The following is a 24,867-nucleotide window of genomic DNA, read 5'->3' on the forward strand; positions in this document are numbered from 1 at the left end:
TAGCAGTAGTAGTAGTAGTAGTAGTAGTAGTAGCAGTAGTAGTAGTAGCAGTAGTAGTAGTAGTAGCAGTAGTAGTAGTAGCAGTAGTAGTAGTAGTAGTAGTAGTAGTAGTAGTAGTGGTATTGTATCAGCGTGCCTGAGTAAAACCCAGAAAAGAGGGAAGGATCGTAACTTTGGGTATTTTTGGTTGCCTTTCACAAATAATATAAGTACCATAATAATTATAACAATTTAATATTAACAAACAGAGAGATAAATTAAAGTAAAGAATTATAGATCTAATAACAATATAAAATAGTGAGATAATGAAAGAGAGAAAATTAATGTCTGCCATCAAAATGAATGTAAGAAAGGCGATGTATAACAGAGTAAACTGAACACTCATTGAAAATACAGTCTGAATAAACTCGGCTCAAATAAGACATATAAAGTTGTAGTCTCCAACCTTAGCTGAACCAAAGTTGAAATCCATGGAACGCACACGGTAACCAAGTAAGCCGTTATATACGTTAATGGCGTAACGGCCCCAGAGAACTTCCCTGTAGGCTTATGGACGTGATGATCCCTCGTCGTATAGAATATGAAAATCAGGAATGCTGAGAATGAAACAGACCATCCCTTAATCTGTAAAGCGATGATATCCAAACGATTTTCCACCGATGAATTATACCACAGAGACGATAGTAGCAGCTATCCAAATCAGCGGGGTCACCTTGACCACCTGAACCACGTAATACGATGAGTTGACTATCTCAGCAGAGACGGGAGACTACCCGTTTCCCTCTCGAAGTTGTAACTGCGTCGAATTGTCTCACCAACTGAACGTTCGCTCGGTCTCCAAGCCGAGACCCGCGATACGTGTCGTGCCTCCAATCAGCGGAGGAGAAGATCAGGGTACGTTCAGGAAAAATATAGTATACAGGCAAAAAGGCATCGTAAATAGCTAAAATAAGCAGGCAAAAAGGCATTATAAAAAGCTAAAATACGCAATAAAAGGCAATTACAAAAACCTTGCACTAGACCCACAACCTTGCACTTTCCACAAAGGGATTTCGGCAGCAAGAAAAGCTTTACATAAGTCAAATGCAAATTGAGATTTTCGACTCGATGTTGCAATTACTGTTGGAAGCAAAGAAATCTTCTTCCCAGTAGCCTTTGAAAGTGTATTTTTGTGTTTGGTTGTACTGACATGTTGCGATATGAAATATTTAGCTACAGTCGCGACGCTGTTATTCCCGGCGTGACTCCTCCTCTTTGCTTACGTCTTAGGAAGTGAAGGCTCTATAAAGTCTAGGCAGGTAGTATTGTTCGCAATTTTTGTTCTTTCGTTGCCGAGATACCATACGAGGAATCTAATTGCCACACCGTTAAACATTATTATGTCATAGCTCCTATGATAAGAAATCAAACGCACAATAATTCAGCAAATGATTGAGCGGCAATTAACGTCTTCGTGTGCTTTCTGCGAACGCCAACGAAAAAGCCAAAATGGCGGGCGATTATATTAAGTATTTATCGAGCCTTAAGAAATGAATATCGTCTTCATTAGCGAATCCAAGACGCACACGTTTAAATGTAACCGACCTGCAACGCGATTGGCTGCCGGAAATTAGAGGGACGGGACTATAGCTACAAAATTGAAAGAGAAATAACGTTAGACCCGCACTCAATGTTGCCTTTTCATATAAACACAAGCGATAATAAAATTAAAACGCTTAACTGTTATACATTTTTGCACGGCAGCACTGATTGTTGCAAAGAGATTATGAACCGACTGAAAGACAATAATATACATTCGGTGAAGTCACTTTCCTTGTAGCTATTATAGAAATAAATTGAAATATAGAGGGACATCATTTTATTTTTACTTCAATTTTTATTGTACCTGAGTTTTTGAATGTACTTCACTCCCACCCCTTCTACTAAGGAAGTTCCAACTCCACACAGAACCAAGACCGCAGATAGTAAGCAGTACTGAGTTATTGAATATAGTACGTTCCAGAAATATGTTCGCGTTTTCCAGTGACGAAAGAGCTTTCAATATTGAATCATATTTTCGTACAGTACTGTCCGTTTGCCTATGTCGCGTCCCGATTTCCCCCACCTGCTTCTGCTCGCCCCTCTGTAATAGCTGGGCTGTCTTAGCTCTTTTCTGAAAACATTAATTTCTCTTAGGAATTGGAAGTTTACGTAATATTATACAGCTGTTTAATTTAACTTAAGTAAAAGGGACTCGTTACGTAATTAACTGTCACGTGATTTCCTCCCTTTCTACAATCCTGCGGCATAACCACTTGGACGGACAGCAGATAGCATGGCTGAGTAATGTTATACTTTCGGGTTGGGCAGAAGTGAAGATTGAATTTACAGTACGCAGAGTAGGTACAGAATTATTTCAACATGAGTTACTAGTACGAAGGACGAAACTGGCAATTGGAATTAGATGTAATAGTCTATAGTGCGATAATATGCACAAAAGAACTGAAGCCTGTATCGAAATGAACGGCCACCATTTTAAAAATTGTGTTTAAATATTCATATTATGATTATTTTTCAATTTAACTTCTTTCTCTATATTGTACGCTAATGTGCTGTAGACAGTATAATATACACTGCATAATGAATACGTTCGCATGGATAACTCACTTCGTGAGTAAAAACACTTATTCTTAATACAGTACTATACTTTGATTAAAGAAAAACTAATGAAAATGATGAAACTCAAAATCGCGATATTTCCTAGTTTACGTAAATGGATGAACTACTTTTCTTCCTTCTTATACCTAGTAGAATGATTTGTGTTTTACGCCAGTATCATCGAACTCCAGTCTTGGAGGGGGGAGCAAGGGGTGTTTCCGGTTCTCTAAAGGTATAGACAGGTTAATATTAAAAATGTTAGTAAAAATAAAATGATGTCCCTGTACCTGTAGGCAATTTTTAATAAAAAATTAATAAATAATAGATAAATAATCAAATAAAGGCAAAAAAAGCTTTTATTTTGTAAATTAGGCATTTGTGTTAAAAAAGGCAGAAAAGGGCAACATAATACTGTGGCGTTTCGATCAGAAATTTATAGGCCTAATTCGTACAGATTTAATTTGAAAATGAAGATAGATTTAACATATTTAAAAAGGCATTCTGCCAAAGTTCAGGTCTCTGATAATAACAATACTCACACTGGCTATATAAAGATCTTGAATAGCGCTCCTAACGATTATTTTCTACAAAGTAATTAATGAAATATTGCTGAAGAATTCGAACTTTCCTAAAAAATTAAGTCTGTACAGATATAAGAAGTGAAATTCAGTTAGGATATTAGGAAATGTGAAATATTCATAATTTGACATTGAGTTAAATAGCAAATTACTATGAGGGATGATCGGAAAGTAACGCAAAACAATTTGTTTTCAGGGGATATTGTTTTGTTTCGGGCGTTCGAAGTTGGCAGATAGTTTGAATTTTTCACTGCAAACAGCAATGGGTGGATCAGATGTCGCCCTGATGAATAAGCGGCTAAGAGCAACTCAAACATGGACACACGTGAATTGTGCCCTTCGAGACAAACGCCCTAGTAGATACGCTGCAAATTTCAGACTTCACGATACTGTCCAGACCTAGGAAATGTCGGACTTTCACCTCTTCGGATCAGTGAAGAAATTTCTAGGAGGCCAATTCTTTGATTCGGATGAAGAAGTGAAGTCGGTCGTGCGGAGGTGATACCCAGAAAACGAAGTTCCTAAACAAGGTATAATCAAATTTCCGTCACCATGGGAGAAATGTGTCGATTGGCTTGGTTCATATATAGAAAATTAGGTAAAACCTATAGCTTGTGTGTGTGCATTATTTAATTATTATATTATTAAATATTTTGTAAAAAAATTATTGTGCGTTACTTTCCTATGCACCCTCGTAATATTTATAGTACATATAAATAGCCAGGAATGGACCAAAGTAATACAATAGATCACACAAATATGGAAGAAGCTTTAAATAAAATATTTATAAAGATTAGCAAAGCTGTTTACTACAAAATCAAGAATAAGCAAGAATGTAATATAATACAGTTATGTGTGGGTAATATCAGCGTTAACTTCCTTTCTCAATAAATTTGAAGGGCCGTATTCATAGACATTTTTAGCGCGGGCTTTCGGTGGTTGATCAGCGTTTTTCTTATTCATAAACCAGTGTTAGCGATAGGATATGATTTGAATTCTGTACTAGTAACCAGTGGATAGCCGGGGCTAGCTTAGTACGCTCGTAGCGCGTGCTGCGAAATGTCTGTGAATAGCACCCGAAGAGTTTAGACACGGATCTATATAAACTTAGTAACCAACTTCATTGTAGAACTGCAGCCATAGCTGTACCTTTAGTTGTACTTCTAGCAATAGTAATAGTAGTAGTAGCAGTAGTAGTAGTGGTAGTACAGGGACATCATTTTATTTTTACTAACATTTTTAATATTAACCTGGCTATACCTTTCTATTAACGATTGAAACAGGAAACACCGTTTGCTACCCTTTCCACGACGGAGTTCGATGATACTGGCGTAAAATACAAATCACTTTACTAGGTATAGGAGGGAAGAAAAGTGGTTCATCCATTTATGTAAACTAGGAAATATCGCAATTTTGAGTTTGATAATTTTTATTAGGTTTTTGTTTAATCAAAATACAGTACTGTATTAACACTTAGTATTTTACACACTAATTGAGCTATCCATTCGGAAGTATTAATTATGCAGTGTATATTGTACTGTTACAGCACATTAGCGTACTATATAGAGAATGAAGTTAAATTGAAAAATAATTATAATATGGATATTTAAACACATTTTAGAAAATGGTGGCCGTTCATTTCGATACAGGCTTCAGTTCTTTTGTGCATATTATCGCACTATAGATTATTGTACCTAATTCCAATTACCAGTTTCGTCCTTCGTACGAGTAACTCATGTTGAAATAATTCTGTACCTACTCTATAAAAGAGTACCTTACGTACTGTAAATTCAATCTTCACTTCTGCCCGATCCGAAAAGATAAAATCACTCAGAAATGCTATCTACTGTCCGTTCAAGTAGTTTTGTCGCAGGGTTGTAGAAAGGGGGGGGGGGAATCACGTGATAGTTAATTACTTAAGGAGGTCCTTTTATTTTACTTATTTTAAACACTTGAATAATATTACGTAGACGTCCAATTCCTAACAGAAATTAATGTTTTCAGAAAAGAGCTAAGATAGCCCAGCTACTAGACTTAACAGAGGGGCGAACAGAAGCAGGTGGGAGAAACCGGGATGCGACATAGGGAAACGGACGACAGTATCCGTACGAAAATATGATTCAATATTGAAAGCTCTTTCGTCACTGGAAAACGCGAACATATTTCTGAAACGTACTATACTCAGTAACTCAGTACTGCTTACGCGCCCTCGGCTCTGTGTCGTGAACGGTTGGAAGTTTACTAGTAGAAGGGGTGGGAGTGAAGTACATTCCAAAACTCAGGTACAATAAAAATTGAAGTAAAAATAAAATGATGTCCCTGTAGAAGTAGTAGTAGTAGTAGTAGTAGTTTTAGCAGTAATAATAGTAGCAGCAGCAGTAGTAGTAGTAGTAAAGGTAGTAGTAGTAATAGTAGTATTTTATCTAACGACTTTCTCAAGTGCAGATATTATCCAGTGTAGAAATTCAACGTGGGCAGAAAATGAGCGATGAAGTTCACTGTGACCTATGAGATTTATTACGTTTCTTAAATCCATAATGTGTCAAAGGAAATCATTGATTAAAAGTTGTTCTAATTTTTTGGAAATAAATCCATACCGTAATTGTATCGCATTTCAAACTTCCTCGAGTTTGAAACACCTAATCTAGGATCCTACGGCTAACATGGTACTCGGCAGACCAACAAGGACGATAAAGTCTAGAAAATACTAGGTCTGCTTGAAAGGCTTTTCCTGCTAATTAAAAAAAAACTGGAATCCTCAATTCATGCCAAATTGTACTGTAGTTCTTAGAAGTTGGATAGGATGAACTATTCCTCAGATGTGATTCCTCTAGTGAAGTCTGGGTCTAATAATAATAATAATAATACTAATAATAATAATAATAATAATAATAATAATAATAATAATAATAATTTATTTATTTAATTTATTATTAATATTTGTGTGCTGAACAACAGCCAGAGGCCAATTATAGTTCAGCACAATACACAAACAGAAGATACAAAGGTGCAAAAACAAATAAATAATATCTTAAATAAACAAAAACATACATAAGAGAATAGTTAAATTTTATGGAAGTAGTTTTTCGTGAGTACGAAATGATAAAAGTTTTTGTTTCATTAATTTTCATTCCATTATTGTCAGACCAAAGTTCAATAGAGTTAATATCATTTGAAGAGTTTGGCAATCGGCAGGACTATTTATTGAGCGAAAGATTTTGAGATCATCAGCAAATAGCAGGTAGTTTGAATTTATTCTTTTACATATGTCATCTATAAATAATAAAAATAATAGAAGGCCCAATGTAGATCCTTGGAGAACTCCACATAAACAATTAAATGGGTGCGAGAGAGAATCACCTAGACGAACACAACATTGTCTATTAGTTAAATAGTTTTCAAACCAGCTCACATAGTTAGAAGAGAGACCAAAGTTTTCTAATTTATTTATCAAAATATTGTGAGGTACAACACCAAACGCTTTGCTAAAGTCGATGTAGATTGAGTCAATTTGACCTTGCGTTTCAACAACCGGCATAACAAGATAATAATAATAATAATAATAATAATAATGATAATGATATTAATGGTAATGATAATAATGATAACAATGATGATAATGATAATGATAATAATAATGATAACAATCATAATCATGATAATAATAACAATAATATATACAAGAATAATAATAATAATAACAACAATAACAACAATAATAGTAATAATAATAATAATAATAATAATAATAATAATAGTAATAACATATCGAGGCCTCAATGTATTTGACATCTTCCTATTGCCCTTCTCCATTTTACTCTCTCACGCCACAGATCATCTTCCAAATTCCTTGCTATCATCACTGCTGTTATGCCATCTCGCCAGGTAGTTCTTGGTCTTCCTCTCTTTCTTCTTTCTTGTGGTTAACAATGAAAATAAAAATAATCTATACTAATAATAAATCTGTAGCCGAAATTTTTCTGGTAATTTTCGATTTTCCAAAAATAATTGGTCCTAACATATATAATTAACCACCCTGAAACCGAAAATCGCTTTTTTGAAATTTTTGTTTGTGTGTATGTCTGTCTGTCTGTATGTTTGTTACCTTTTCACGCGATAATGGCTGAACGGATTTCGATGAAAATTGGAATATAAATTAAGTTCGTTGTAACTTATATTTTAGGCTATATGGCATTCAAAATACATTATTTAAAAGGGGGTTATAAGGGGGCCTGAATTAAATAAATCGAAATATCTCGCTTATTATTGATTTTTGTGAAAAATATTACATAACAAAAGTTTCTTTAAAAATAATTTGCGATACGTTTTATTCCTTGAAAACTTTGATAGGACTGATTTTTAATGTGATAAATGAGTTTTAAAATTAAAATAACTGCCATCTAAGGCCGTATAATGAAATAAAAAACAAATGACTTCGTCTATAAGGGGCTTTGGACAGCAACAATCGAAAGCTATGAAAGATAGCCTACAGAGAATGTTTCTGTGTTTGTATGAAGTAATATCGGAAGCTAAATTAACCGATTTGTATAGTTAATTATTATTTCACCATTGGAAAGTGTAGTTTCTCTAGATGGACATAATGCTATAATGTTATTACAATAACTTCTGATATAATATTATATAATGTAATATAATATAATATAATCTAATTTAAATTATTTGAAGGGTTCAGAACCATAGTGGGCCGAGCGCCATTTACTGAACACGTAGAAAACAAGGGTTAAAATTAAGTTATTACCATAATTCAATGGCAACCTATAACAAGTAAAATAAAATACACACAATTAAATCTAAATGATGTCAATCTTCATTAAACTATGGTTGCAAGTAATAAAAATTAAGTAACAGGTTAAAGGAATTGTCATTGCACCAATTGAGTGTCTCTAGACCAAAATGATCGCATTTTAATTATTTGGATGCAATTTAAATTAAGTAACATATTAAACGATTTATCCTTCTATCAAACACGAATGTTCCCTGGATCAAATGTCCTATTTTAATTATGTAATTACTTTATATTTATTTCTAATGGGTGCAACGGAGCGCACGGGTACGGCTAGTAGTAATAAAATAATAATAATAATTTATTTATTTATTTATTTATTTATTTATTTATTTATTTATTTATTTTTATTTATTTAATGTGCTGTACAACAGCCAGTGGCCAATTACAGTTCAGCACAAATATAACAAAAACATAAAACAAAAATTATTATTACACATAAATATAATTACAATTAATTGCAATAATGAAGATGAATGAATAACTAAGAATACTATGAGACAATGATAATTGAGTATAATGCCTAAAAGAATACATAAATGATAAATCGTTGCCAAGAGCAAACAAAGTCTATACATTGAAGGGATCGAATTCGCAGCCATGCATGTTGGCATTTTTAATGCATCTGGAGACTGGTGAAAGAAATTTCGAATTTCTAATATAGAAAAGTTTGTGGGCTCTCATATCTTTTGTTGGTATACGTAAGGTAATACTGTTTAAGAAAGAGTCACAGGATATATAACCTTTGAGGACTTTACAAAAGAACAGATAATCTAGCTCATGGCGTCTAGCATATAGATTTTGACAATTAAAATATTCACATTTTCTCTCATAACTATACCCGGAATTAATGGGCAGAAATCTGAATGAACATAAGGATATAAATTTTCTTTGTATATATTCTAATTTATCCGAGTCCGTAGTTGTAATCGAGTTCCAAACTACAGATGCATATTCGAGTTTCGATCGCACCAATGTATAGTATAGCATTAAAAGAGAATCGGGTTTGGAAAAAGAATAAGTTATTGACCGTATTATTCCTAGCATTCTGATTGCGTGATTGTAAATGTAATCAACGTGACTATGAAATACAATTTACTGTCAAAGAATATTCCCAAATCTTTTACGCAATCCATTCTGTTAATTAGTACATTATTTAGATAATAATTAAATTTCAGTGAATAATAATAATAATAATAATAATAATAATAATAATAATAATAATAATAATAATAATAATAATAATAATAATAATGTATTGAATGGCTGTTGTAGCATGAACATAATGTGTCCGTCTAGTACGTCTTTGTGTTTGTTCTCCGCTATTTGAAGCCAGGTTGACGCGATTAATTACGTAGCATCAATGTGTCGAAGTGTTGAAGGGATTAGCACGGTGCACGCCTTGAGGGGATGCCGCGGTGCTGACTCCACAGCGAGGGCAGCGCTACAACTTGCTGAGCTCGGCACCTAACCAGATTACAGGTCAACGCGCGTCGGGTCTTTTAGTTTTATATCCCTCGCTCGATTCCAAGCGTAACAGACATTTCCAAGGATATCATGACAACCACGACCACCATAATATAATCATTTCTTACTATGGTCATTTTCAGCATAGCGGTCATTACCATTATTTTAATCGATATCATAATTTTATCACTAGCATTATATGATGATCAAAGCTCGGAACTTGGGGACTGGTGTCGTGTGCGTGAGTAAGGTTACAGGTACAACGTACACAAAGCTCACGCTGCAAGTGCTCAGGGACAGTCGTGTGTACTAAGAAAGTGGCCATAACTAATGACAGGAAGACGGACGAAGAAACTGTTATGTCGAACCCAATGATATTCAGAAAATTAAAGGTAAACGGTCTGTTTGAGGAAATAGAAAATACGTGTTATTTCGAATGGATATTATAGAAGTTTCAAAATACATTTTGTTTTAAATTTAAGATACAGAATTTCGTGGAGAATTCGGAGGAGATACATTATTTTTTTCGAATGGAGTGTTTATATTTTGTAAGTTGTGCCACACACAAACTAGAGGCTGGAAACGGAATTCAATGAAAGGCATTGCAGTCCCTCAAATTGAAGAAAAATCTGTTCATAGCCATGGATCGAAACGTAGAGGGACCTGCCCTAGTAATGACACACTAATTGAAAACTATTTTCGAGAAAAATTTAGGATATACTAATCTTTCTCAGATACGAGATCAGCTAGCAACTGCTGAAAATCGAACAGAAAACAGTAACAGTGAAAAAATTCAGTATTTTAAGTCTAATACCGAAAAATCTTCGAATGTAGGTAGTCATACACTGTAATAAAATGTACACAGCAGAACAGTAAATTTGATATATTTTTCATGTTTATTTTTATTATATATACGCTATGAAATTACGTGTTTCAACCTACCATAATATTATCAATATGTTGTCGGAGCCAGAAACCACTTTTTTAGCAGACCTGACAGTACCTTCGTGCTGGAAGCGGAGTATGTTGACATTGAAGTCCGGTCGCTTAGTCACGTACAAAGACACAAGTTCCGAGCTTTGATGATGATATCCATTTTCATTTTCAAATCCTAGTTTTCATCACTATTATCATATCACTATCATGTTCGCCATCGTTATCTTCATTACGACCACCACCACCACCACCACCACCACCACAAACGTACAGATATCCCATCGTCTGTATGTCAGTGTAAAGCCAAGACTAATAAGGTTATACGACTGAACAGCCTTCTACTATACAGAGTGATTCAGAACTTACGTTACATATTTTTAGTAGGTTATTTAGTTAGTATAATTTTTGTGTTCAGTTGTATGGTTTTGTGTGTTTTAGTTTGGATAGTTTGACTCCGTGTGTAGTTGGTACAGTTCATGTATTTAGTTAGTATAATTTTTGTGTTCAGTAGTATGGTTTTGTGTGTTTTAGTTTGGATAGTTTGACTCCGTGTGTAGTTGGTATAGTCCATGTATTTAGTTAGTATAATTTTTGTGTTCAGTTGTATGGTTTTGTGTGTTTTAGTTTGGATAGTTTGACTCCGTGTGTAGTTGGTATAGTTCAGGTATTTAGTTAGTATAATTTTTTTTTCAATTGTATGGTTTTGTGTGTTTTAGTTTGGATAGTTTGACTCCGTGTGTAGTTGGTATAGTTAAGGTATTTAGTTAGTATAATTTTTGTGTTCAATTGTATGGTTTTGTGTGTTTTAGTTTGGATAGTTTGACTCCGTGTGTAGTTGGTATAGTTCAGGTATTTAGTTAGTATAATTTTTGTGTTCAATTGTATGGTTTTGTGTGTTTTAGTTTGGATAGTTTGACTCCGTGTGTAGTTGGTATAGTTCAGGTATTTAGTTAGTATAATTTGTGTGTTCAATTGTATGGTTTTGTGTGTTTTAGTTTGGATAGTTTGGTATAGTTCAGGTATTTAGTTAGTATAATTTTTGTGTTCAGTTGTATGGTTTTGTGTGTTTTAGTTTGGATAGTTTGACTCCGTGTGTAGTTGGTATAGTTCATGTATTTAGTTAGTATAATTTTTGTGTTCAGTTGTATGGTTTTGTGTGTTTTAGTTTGGATAGTTTGACTCCGTGTGTAGTTGGTATAGTTCATGTATTTAGTTAGTATAATTTTTGTGTTCAGTTGTATGGTTTTGTGTGTTTTAGTTTGGATAGTTTGACTCCGTGTGTAGTTGGTATAGTTCAGGTATTTAGTTAGTATAATTTTTGTGTTCAGTTGTATGGTTTTGTGTGTTTTAGTTTGGATAGTTTGACTCCGTGTGTAGTTGGTATAGTTCAGGTATTTAGTTAGTATAATTTGTGTGTTCAATTGTATGGTTTTGTGTGTTTTAGTTTGGATAGTTTGGTATAGTTCAGGTATTTAGTTAGTATAATTTTTGTGTTCAGTTGTATGGTTTTGTGTGTTTTAGTTTGGATAGTTTGACTCCGTGTGTAGTTGGTATAGTTCATGTATTTAGTTAGTATAATTTTTGTGTTCAGTTGTATGGTTTTGTGTGTTTTAGTTTGGATAGTTTGACTCCGTGTGTAGTTGGTATAGTTCATGTATTTAGTTAGTATAATTTTTGTGTTCAGTTGTATGGTTTTGTGTGTTTTAGTTTGGATAGTTTGACTCCGTGTGTAGTTGGTATAGTTCATGTATTTAGTTAGTATAATTTTTGTGTTCAGTTGTATGGTTTTGTGTGTTTTAGTTTGGATAGTTTGACTCCGTGTGTAGTTGGTATAGTTCAGGTATTTAGTTAGTATAATTTTTTTTTCAATTGTATGGTTTTGTGTGTTTTAGTTTGGATAGTTTGACTCCGTGTGTAGTTGGTATAGTTAAGGTATTTAGTTAGTATAATTTTTGTGTTCAATTGTATGGTTTTGTGTGTTTTAGTTTGGATAGTTTGACTCCGTGTGTAGTTGGTATAGTTCAGGTATTTAGTTAGTATAATTTTTGTGTTCAATTGTATGGTTTTGTGTGTTTTAGTTTGGATAGTTTGACTCCGTGTGTAGTTGGTATAGTTCAGGTATTTAGTTAGTATAATTTGTGTGTTCAATTGTATGGTTTTGTGTGTTTTAGTTTGGATAGTTTGGTATAGTTCATGTATTTAGTTAGTATAATTTTTGTGTTCAGTTGTATGGTTTTGTGTGTTTTAGTTTGGATAGTTTGACTCCGTGTGTAGTTGGTATAGTTCAGGTATTTAGTTAGTATAATTTTTGTGTTCAGTTGTATGGTTTTGTGTGTTTTAGTTTGGATAGTTTGACTCCGTGTGTAGTTGGTATAGTTCATGTATTTAGTTAGTATAATTTTTGTGTTCAGTTGTATGGTTTTGTGTGTTTTAGTTTGGATAGTTTGACTCCGTGTGTAGTTGGTATAGTTCATGTATTTAGTTAGTATAATTTTTGCGTTCAATTGTATGGTTTTGTGTGTTTTAGTTTGGATAGTTTGACTCCGTGTGTAGTTGGTATAGTTCATGTATTTAGTTAGTATAATTTTTGTGTTCAATTGTATCGTTTTTGTGCGTTTAGTTTAGATAGTATGGGTGTTTAGGCTGTACAATGTATGTGTGCAATTGGTATTTAGTTTGTGTGTGAGTTAAGATTATGTATGTGTTCAGTTTGTGCAACTTTTTTCTTTTTCTTTTATCGTGTGTTTAGTGTAAACAGTTGTGTTCGGATTATAATTTATGTGTTCAGTTTGCATATTTTTGTGTGGATGTTTAGTTTGCATAATTTATGTGTTTAGTCTGTATTGTTTTTCGTGTTAAGTTAGTATAATTTGTTTATGTGTTTAGTTTGTAAGTGTATAGTGTAAGCTCTCTTGGACTGGCTCCCCAAGTGTAGTAGACCTTCAGCTCACCCTACACTCTCCTGTAGGAGGCCGTTGCCCTTATGGGATTTAAGGCTTTTCATATTTTCGTATTTTACGACGCTTTAACATCTTAGGTTATTTAGCGTCTGAATGAGATGAAGGTGATAATGCGGTGAAATGAATCCGGCGTCCAACACCGAAAGTTACCCAGCATTTGCTCATATTGGGTTGAGGGAAAACCCCGGAAAAAATCTCAACCAGGTAACTTGCTCCGACCGGGAATCGAAACCTGTATGGAAGATAAGAACGCCAGCATTTCAGCCTCTGACGGAGCATTATGTGCTGACTTAGCGTCGTATTGATCTCATGACCAAGGAGTCTAGCCAATTTTGAGTATTCATAACTATCGTTAACTGTATAGAGAGAACGGTCCAAATAGCGAAATTCAGAAGTGTACGCATCCAGATTTTCTTTCACTAGAATCACTCGATGTGAGCACCGTGTTTGACGCGACCACCATCAACGCGACAACCCAGCTCCCGTCAGACTCTGATAACCAGGCTTCGAGACTTTGGACCCGATATAATAAGTTTACTGTGCATGCACTATAGGTTGTTGACTCGCGGCAGGTAGATAGAGATGTGTTGAGGTAACAACGTTGCTATTTAGAGTAGAGTACGGCAGTATGGGGAAACACACATGTACATTCTGAAAGTAAATATACATTACACAATGATAATGTCAAAAGAATGTGAAAAGCATTTATTCTCCTGTCTTTTATAAGCATTTGTGTTTAATTATAAACAGTGTTAATGGTGGAAATAAACATGTGGCAATTTAAATTTTTTTTTCATTTATCCTATTGGTCGTCTTTAGGAAGTGCAGTTACAGTACCGAATTGCAATGTACCTACTACAAGACACATTCTCAGTGTCTCAAACGTAAATCTTTTTCGGTTATCTGCCAAAGTTTGTACTGTAGAAAGCTGCGCTCTACGTCGCATGACGTGATAGGAGCAAAACGAAAAAACTAACATCATTGCAGTCTCTAAGAGACAGTCTTTATTCTCGGGTGACTCTATGTCCACTAATTTGCTGTTTATGTTACACAATGCTCCATATCCGTTATTTTTACATAAAATTGATTTCCACTTGTTTTACACGTTCAGTAACCGGTGTACTTGGTGTCTCATTAATTCTCTGCGTCATTTCCTCAATTTGAGGGCTTCCGGCATCTCTTGCTCTGGCTTTTCTAACCGTGTAATAGTTTCAGATACAGTTTGAAATTAGGTTTGTATGAAAATCAAATTATTCGTCAGAACCTTCAAATTCAGAGCGTTTTCCTTTGCGTATTTGTTGTCATTCATTCTACAGTACCCCCACCCACTGTACGCTTTACCACTATACTCAGAGCGCCGTTATGCGGATTTCCCACTGAACTGCTCTATCGGGTCCGAAGTCTCGAAGCCTGCTGATAACACTGGTCAACAGTAAGTTTGTGCCAGACATGAAACTAATAATTTCTTACTAATTTCGACCTCCTGAATTTAAAAATAACAATCAAAATGTTCCATCACTTCGGATTTTTTAGATGCACAATATAATTTATTTTCTATGCATTTTATTAAAAAAAATCACCGTATTTCGTGAGTAACTGTTTTGCAAATGTCACGATCCATTATGTGAAAACAATAGTAGTAGGCCTATATGTAGGCCACCATGTTAGAGGCACTTGTAGAAACGGAAATTATTGTATAGCCTTTTACGACTCTATTTTGAGGGGGTTAAACAGATTCACGGTATGAATTCGCTTGAGTTTACGTGATTTTACTTTAGATGTTTATTTATTTCACTGTAAGCTTTAATAACATTACTGTAGTTTATACTTTGCAAGAGACCACCCTGTCAAAACCTGTTTTAATGCCCTTTTCAGTTCCATTTGGAGGGGGGAGAAACAGGTTCGCCGTGTAAAATCGCTTCAGTTTACGAAGAATTATTATTCTGTGTAAGACGTGTATATTTTTTAAGTGTCCTTTGATGATAATATTCAAAGTACGAATGGTTTATACAGGGACGTCACTTTATATTTACCAACATTTTTAACATTAACCTGGCTATACTCGGAAACACTGTTGCCCCCTTCCATTACAGGAGTTTGATGTTACTAGTGCAATATGTAAACAAATCATTTTACTAGGTATAGGAGGAGAGAAAAGTAGTGTATCCATTTATGTTGTAGGGAAATACGATATTACGATATATTTTTTTTTTTTTTAGATTTATTTATTTAACCTGGTAGAGATAAGGCCGTCAGGCCTTCTCTGCCCCTCTACCAGGGGATTACAACTATAACATGAACAATAAGATTACAATTAATATTAAATTTACAATTACAATTACAATAAAAATTAAAGTACGACAAGAATACCTGATTAATGAAAGCTAGACATTTTATCATAGAAGTTAAGAACAAAGAATATTTTTGTATTTACTAGATTACAAATTAAACCTACAATAACAAAATTCTATAGTGATGAAATTATCGGATATTGAGATATTTTGTGGTAGATTAAAAGAACTATTTACAAGAAACCATGTCTGAACGAGTCTCAATTACTGACCAAGTGCCTAGTAAGTTTGCGTTTGAATTAAATTTTATTTTAGGGGTAGGATTACCATATCAAGGCACTGAAAGAATGATTTAAGTCTTTTAGTCGTACTAGAATGTAAGTCAAGTAAGTTTGAATTGAAGTCACCCATGATTATAACGTTCTCATATTGCGGCGTTACGTTTAGTAAGGCGGTTTCGAAATCATCTACGTCATATATATGTGGGGGTTTATATAGGACACACACTAGACATTTTGTAAATAAGGTGCAAATTTCAATGAACATGAACTCGGGTTTGGCAGAGTACTGGCTTGGAGAATGATGAATAATTTTAGGTCGCAAATCGGATCTAATATAACCAGCCACCCCTCCGCCTCTCTTGCCCTCTCTGTCATTACGGCAAAGTGTATAGCCAGGAAGGTTTACGAGAGTGGAAGGAAGATTAGGATGTAACCAAGATTCGGAGATAAGAATAACGTGAATGTCTTAAAGTGTGAAGATAGAAGAAAATTCGTCAAAATGACACAACAGACTTTGAGCATTCACGTGAACAACATTAAGTGACAAAGGAGAGAAAGAAAGCGCAGCCTTGAGTATGTCTGCGGTACAGGGCAGTGGGCAGGTAGGATTGCTATTGTTCGTGTTAATAGAGGGGACTGGTCTCTGTACACTGACCTCAGGGACTGTCGGGTGAACATGCTGCTTTTTGTTCTCAATGGTACCAACTTATATGCAATTCAAGTTTTTAAATTATTTTCTAGCAATAATAACTTAAAATTACAGTACTAAATGATAAAGAATATGAAGAAGAAAAATAATTAATTAATTAATGACATTATATAGTAAAAGTTAAAGTGACTTAAATTTACAGTACTAAATGATAAAAATAAGAATGAAAAAGAATTAATTATTACGTAAAGTTACTGATAGAGTAAAATTTAATATAGATTGAATATTGCAGTATATTAAAATTAGTTGCCTTACTAGTTTTACGCAGCCGACTCGTTCAGATCATGTCTTCTGGGCATTTAATTCTGTGTTTGTGCTCGCCTACTTTGACAATAATGTCTCCGTCTTGTGTCCACAAGTTTTTCAGGCTGTATTTAGTTATGCATTCTTTTAACAGATTATGCCTAGATATTCAGTTTGATCATCAATTTTACGGAATTTATAAAAATATAGTAGAGTAGTAACATTTTTTTTTCAAAAACTCAACTTTTCAGGCGGCTATGTTCGTTATGTAATGTCTACTTTATTTAGCATATTAATTATTGATGTTAACATACAATATAGAGAGTGCATTTAAATTGAGGGGGTCGTAAGTAAAGGGCTGTAAGTGCACTTAAGTTACTTTTGAGAAAATGGGATTTAAATATTTAAGCTTTCGTAAAATCGGTGAAATTTTTATTTAAATTTTAATGTGTGCTGCGATTAAAATATCCCTTTGCCACTAAAATTTTAGATACTTTTTCTTACATTGGATGCACTTAACTCATGTTATTACAAATGTCACTAGCATTCCTTTGCTTCTAGCCACCTGAATTCAAAAAAAGCTAATCTGAATTTTTAAACAAGTTGCTGAAAATGGTTGCCGTTCATTACAATGCAGGCTTCAATTCAGTACGAATATTATTAAAAACATTTTGAAGCACATTCTCTGAAATTGAATTTATCGTTTCTTGAATATAATTTTTTGGTACGATATTATTAATATAGGTTCTTTCTTCTATAGAAAACGCACTCATATTTCTGAAACACACTATACACTGCAGTGTTTACTTCACTGCTTGAAGACTTCGAATGCAACAGCGGCCGTAAGTTTGTGTGTCTGACGGGAGCAAGGACATTAGTGAAGGGTTCGCTACACAAAATGCTTTCTGTGTGAATGGGACAGTCGCCTTCGAGAAAAGCGTTATAAAATAAAAGTATGGCCAACACGACAATCACTAGAACCAGGGAAGAAAAATATTATACATCAACCCCTTGTACCTCAAAGTAAAGTAATTTTACCCTTTACACATTATGTTAGGGTTAATAAAGAATTTTGTTAAAGGGATGAGTCATGAAACTGAAGCATTTAAACATATCCAGGAAAAATGTCCTGCTTTTAGTGACTCAAAAATAAACGAGGGAGTTTACAATGGGCCCAAATTAAAGAAATAATAGACAATCACTTCGAATCTTTCATGGAAGGAAAAGGGAGAGCCGCCTGGATTGCATTCAAGAAGGTTGTATTAAATTTTCTGGGTAACCGCAAAAGTGGGAACTATGAAGAACTAGTGCAAAATTTACAGTTGACGTATGAAACTGTGGGTTGTAAAATGTCCCTGAAAATTCACTTCCTTCACTCCCATCTAGACTTTTCCCCCGAGAATTGTGGTGATTTCAGTGATGAACATGGTGAGCGCTTTCATGAAGAAATTTCAACTATGGAAAAAAGATACCAAGGACAGTGGAGTACCAATATACTAACAGACTATTGTTGGACTTAGCTCGTGATCTACCTGATGCCCAGAATAAACGAAAATGCAGAAAAAGACAGATGTGATCTTCAGAACAATGACTATTTAACCGTATTGTCTTTTTGAATGGATATAAATTCGAAAATTTTTCAACACCGTAACCAACAACTGTTTTTATTGTCATATTCGTATTCAGAAGTTTCAAATTACAGAGGTGTGAAAATTATTAGAATAATCTTAAAGGTTTTTTTTAATAGTTCCTTCACAAATATTAATTGAATTGATGAATATTGGTATATATTACTATACTGATGTAGGATATATTTACTACTAACAATGCCGGAAAGCATTGTTGTACATTGGTATTTTTCCTATTTTACAATTGTTATGGGAATTCAGAAATTATTATATTATGTTGGCGGAATTGGAAACATAAAAAATTATATGCACAAAACAGATGTATACGTTCATTTGAACCTTCACAACAATGTAAACGCAAAGAACAATTTGTTTAAAGCATTTCTTAATTAATTTTTTATGTTTCCAATTCCGCCAACATAATATAATAATTTCTGAATTCCCATAACAATTGTAAAATAAGAAAAATACCAATGTACAACAGTGCTTTTCGGCATTGTTAGTAGTGAATATATCCTACATCAGTATAGTAATATTATATACTAATATTCGTCAATTCAATGAATATTTGTGAAGGAACTATTAAAAAAACCTTTAAAATTAAGATTATTCTAATAATTTTCACACCTCTGCATATATAAAACATGTATCACATGCCCAGCGCAAAAAAAAAAAAACTTAATATCTGTTACGCAGTGTAACATGCCAATTGTCACCATGGCTGCGGTTTCTACAATCCTCATTCGGAGTTGCTGCAGATCTCGTAGTAGAGGTGGCACATATATACTCTGTCCTTTATGGAATTCCACAAGAAAAAATCGCATGGGTTTAAATCAGGAGATCGCGGAGGTCATTTCTCGAAAGCACTGTCGATATTTCCCACTCGTCCTATCCAATGCTCTGGAAGCACGCGATTTAGATATTCACTAACTTCATAGACATACTGGGGAAGTGCTGCGTCCTGCAGGTACAGATAGTCATTAGAATCTTCATTCAATTGTGAAATTAATCACGATTGGAGCGTGTATAGGTTTGGCCGATGAATTTTATATGCTTTAAATTGAATAGTAATCTGTATAGCTCTATTGATAAATTGTTTGTGTTTGTAATTTGAAGTAGTTTATGATATGTATTATCAAGTTCTGTATATCAAAACTGATTGAATTGTTTACGCCTTAAATTTAATTACCTTACTTGTTTTGTATTATACATATAGCTCAACTGATGAATGATCGTTTGCGTTTGTAAATTTAATAATCTGATTGATATGTATTGTATATTTTTAGTAGAGCCATCGACGTAGCTCAATCGGCAGACTCGCTGGGCTACTGATCCAGAGCTGCGTTCGGGCTTGGGTTGGATCCCCCTTTGGTCTTTGGTTTCTTCCGAGGTTTTCCTCAGCAGTGGGACTGAAGCCGGATGGTGTATGGCGAGTCCTCGGCATCAACCCCTTTGATTTGATTACCTGGTTGGGTTTTTCCGAGGTTTTCCCCAACCAAAAGGCAAATGCCGGGTAATATTTTGGCGAATCCTCGGACTTCACCTCATCTCATTACATTTCGCGAAAATATTGTAAAAAATTGCACAAAATTGTAAAAATTGTAGAAAATTTTTAAAAGGTAAAACTGTAAAAATTTGTAAAAATTGTAATTGTAATATTGTCAAATTTTGACTTGTTCCATATCTTAAAGCTTCATTGCTCATGTAAGATCTATGGAATAAAATGAATGAATGAATGAATTAATGAATGAATGAATGAATGAATGAGCTGTAATCTCCACGAGAAGAGAAAACCAGGCCGTATAATTTGCAATGTGACATTTCATAAAACACATTCAAATCTGGTGAATAACGTTGATGTTCAATGATAGTGTATGGATTCCCAGTGCCTCAAATTCGACAATTCTGACGGTTCGCCTTTCCACTTACGTCTAATGTTGCCTTATTGCTGAATATGAGCCGCTCCATGAACCCATCTTCTTCCCCAAGAAAACTCCAGACGAAGTGACGTCCATCTCCTTTACTCAGTGTGTGAGCATCTAATGAAGTTGCAGTTTATACTGCTTCATCTTTAAACGTTTCCGCAGCCGCTTCCACACTGTCTGGTAGGGTATTCCTAGCTCACGAGAGGCTTTCAGGAAAGACTCCTGAGGGATACTCTGAAAACTTTCTCGTACACACTCAAAACGTTCATTAGAAAACGCAGGACGTCAGGAAGTTTCTGTGGGCACAAACAACCAGACGTGGGAAATTGATGATGAAATTTCTTTATCGACTTTCCATATTTAATTCGAAAAGAGAGTTGTACTTGCGTAGTTCAACCACTTATATCGAAAGCAAAAGTAATTTCTGCACCATTAAATGTCATTGTTGTACTGTTGCAGTCAACTAAGGACACTACAAAGAAAACAAAACAAAACAGCATAAAACCGGAAGGGCTATTCTTACACATGTCCCTAATTCATATTTACTTATCAGCAGGGAACGGATTTATATGGACTAAAAATATATGAAATATGTAAATATATATGTAGTTATTTTTACCAAAATATGGAATTAAATATGGATTTTTACCAAAATATGGAATTAAATATGGACTTAAAATTATAAAAAAATGACTATGTACGTTAAATATTGGTACATTTTAATCAAACTAAACAAAAAATATAATGGACGTACCTTATCTTCCAATGTAGTTTCAACAAAACACAATTTTTATTGTCTGTTACCATAACAATAGGTTACAAACATTTCTTTCAAGTGCTGAAAAGTGAATCTTCTTCTATTGTCTCTGAGGATAGATTTATACTGACTAAAAGAGCGTTCGACGTCACAAGAAGTAACTGGTACATAATTCAATTTCACAATGTCTGCTGGGGATAAGTCCAAGTTAATCTTCACTGTTGATTCACCACTCATCACAGCAACAACCTTTTGTAGTTCTTCATATCCAGGGTTTTTTGAAAGTACAGTGTCCACCTTAGCTCTTACTGCATCTGCAACTTTACCTCTACCACGATTCAGTTGTTCCACAGTACTATTTATAATTTCAAAACTTTCAGATAGTGAAAGGTGCCTATTTTGGAGACTTTTGAGCGTTTTTATGATGCATGAAAATGTATGCTGAATGTGAGCTAAGTCATTCTTCACACTTATGTCACAGGTAACTGTTTTCGCAGTATCAATTGAGACTGCATCTTCAGAGTCCAATGCAAGGAGAACATTGTTAATAGAGTCTATATGTTCGGCATAATATTCAACTGCTTCTAGCCATGTACCCCATCTAGTTAAAATTGGCTTTGGTGGCAATGGAATTTCAGGGTACATTTCTTTCAACACGTTAACTCTACTGGGAGCTTTGAGAAATACTTTTTTCACTGATGAAATCAACAAATCTACTTTAGGGAAATTGTCTCTGACCACTTCTGCCACACGATGAAATGCATGCGCCACACAAGTAAAATGAGTCAATTTAGGATATACAACAGATAATGCTTGTCCAGCTTTGACCATATAAGGGGCAGCATCGCTAATAAAGAATAACACATTATCGTACATAATACCCTTTGGCCACAGGATACCCATAGCTTCGTTGAACAGTTTAACTATAGTTTTGTTATTGCACTTTTCTAGAACATCACAATGTAAAAGAATTCGTTCAGAATATTGTTCACTTAACAAACCGATAACTACATTACCAACAAGTCTACCTTCTTTGTCGGGAGTCTCATCAATGGAAACCCAAATTGAACTATCTTTAATTTCATCTCTTATCTTCTGTATTGTCTCATCGTAGATGGATGGAGCATACGTCTTCCTAAGTGTTGACTCATCCGGGATTGTATGTTGAGTATATTTTTCAAGGAATTCCCTGAAGACCTTATTCTTTAGTTTGTAGAGAGGAATATCAGCAGAGATGAGAGAACGGCACAGGTCGATGTTAAACTCAGATCTTACATTCGATGTTGTTGGTTGTGTTAAAAACAATTGTCTCTGCTTGGAATTTAGTTGTTTGTTGGCCTGATGTTTACTAGTTGTAATGTGTTGTTGCACCAGGAACTTTTGTGTAGATGATACTGCACACTGACACAAATTACAAAATAATATTTTATTGTCAGTTGATAAACCATCTTCTTTAAATTCTGAAATGTAACTTGTTAGTTTTGATTTTAAATTGACTGAATGACGTACTTTTGGCATATTTACCGTCTTTATAGTATGATTTACAAAACTGAACCTATGTGTACTCTGACTGGCATTTAACTGTTGAGCTGCACAACTGAAGTCTGTTAAAAATTTTAAATTAAATTAATACAGTTTTGTAACTTACTTTCCCATTGTTGATAGGACTGCTAATTTTCAAATAACTCTGATGTTAAAGGGATTACTGAACATGTGTTTAAATCTCTATTGTTGAAATGTATTTTTAAAAGTTAATGGAATTTTGTTTTGTTTTATTGTTAAACCTAATATAATATGGACTGTTTTATATGAAATATGGAAAATATATGGAAATTAACGAAAATATGTACTAAACTCTAAAATATGGAAAATAAAAGTAGGATTTTTCAACCCTACACATTGTGAAACATAAAGATAATGCAAAATATAAATTATATTAGCTTTATAAGTAAATATGTATTTACATATAAATCCTTTCCCTGCTTATCAGGCAGTGCTGTATAAATCACTGGAAGTAGAACTTACTTTAAAGACAAGGGGTGCTATTCATAAACATTTCGCTAGCCCGCGCAACGAGCTTCCTAAACTAGCCCCGGCTATCGAGTGGTTATTTGTACAGGAATCATATCATATCATATCATATCATATCATATCATATATCATATATCATATCATATCTTATATCATATCATATCATATCATATATCATATCATACCATACCATACCATAGCATATCATATCATATCATATCATATCATATCATATCATATCATATCATATCATATCATATCATATCATATATCATATCATATATCATATCATATATCATATCATATATCATATCATATATCATATCATATATCATATCATATATCATATCATATATCATATCATATCATATCATATCATATCATATCATATCATATCATATCATATATCATATCATATCATATCATATCATACCATATCATATCATACCATATCATATCATATATCATATCATATATCATATCATATCATATCATATCATATCATATCATATCATATCATATCATATCATATGGTATATATATATATATTATGTACCATGTATTGTAAAACAAGTTTATTTCTATCCTAAGTGTATTTTTCTATTTTATCTTGGTTACTATATCAACATGACCTGCACTAATTATACTACTAATAATAATTTAATATTAATCCATCAATCTAAACATCGTCTCTTTTTTCACTCAGTTATTATTAATATTATTATTTACTAATTTTATTACAATCTTTATGTGAGCTTTTTTCTTAAGTATTTTGTCTACAAAGTATGTGTATCTATGTAAGGGAACTGTCCCCGAACACGAGCTTTGCTCTTTCGGGGTATTTTAATGTAACGTTTTTATGTATATGTTATTATTAAATAAATAAATAAATAAATATATCATATCATATATCATATCATATCATATCATATCATATCATATCATATCATATCATATCATATCATATCATATCATATCATATCGCTAACACTGGTTTATGAATACGAAAAACGTTAGTTCACTGATCATCCACCGGAAGCCCGCGCTAAGAATGTCTATGAATACGGCCCAATGTGTTTATCATACCAATTACAATGCAAGTGGAAAGCAAGTCGCTCATGTCAACCAAACCGTAATTTTGCAGTTTGTCACTATGACTGGCAACGTGAGACAGAAAAATATTCGCAATTACACTCCATTTCTGACTACATTGATTCTGCAGTTTATTTTAATTATGTTCAACTACAAACTTGGCGGATTCAAATTTTATTCTTTTAATTTTATTATTGAGCCACAGATGCGGCCAATTAGAAGCTTATGTGTTTTCAAGATACTTTGCCATAGGCCTACTCAGTTAAGCAGTCTCAATCCACAGGTCAGCTCACAGACACATTTCCCTACAAACGGGAAAGGTGATGTGACAAGGCTGTTTTCTTATCTGGGTTATCCAGAACAATTTTTTGCGTTCCGTAAATTTCGGATACGGATCTTGCTTTTACTTTTCACCCGAATAGATCCATTCTAAAGTTTCTTCGCGTTCCTGTTATACTGAATACATGATACAAAATACACAGGTTGTAACTTTAATAATGGCAACTATTTATTTATTACGAATATACA

The sequence above is a fragment of the Periplaneta americana genome, chromosome 8 (genome assembly GCF_040183065.1).
Source record: "Periplaneta americana isolate PAMFEO1 chromosome 8, P.americana_PAMFEO1_priV1, whole genome shotgun sequence".
Lineage (NCBI taxonomy): Eukaryota > Metazoa > Arthropoda > Insecta > Blattodea > Blattidae > Periplaneta > Periplaneta americana.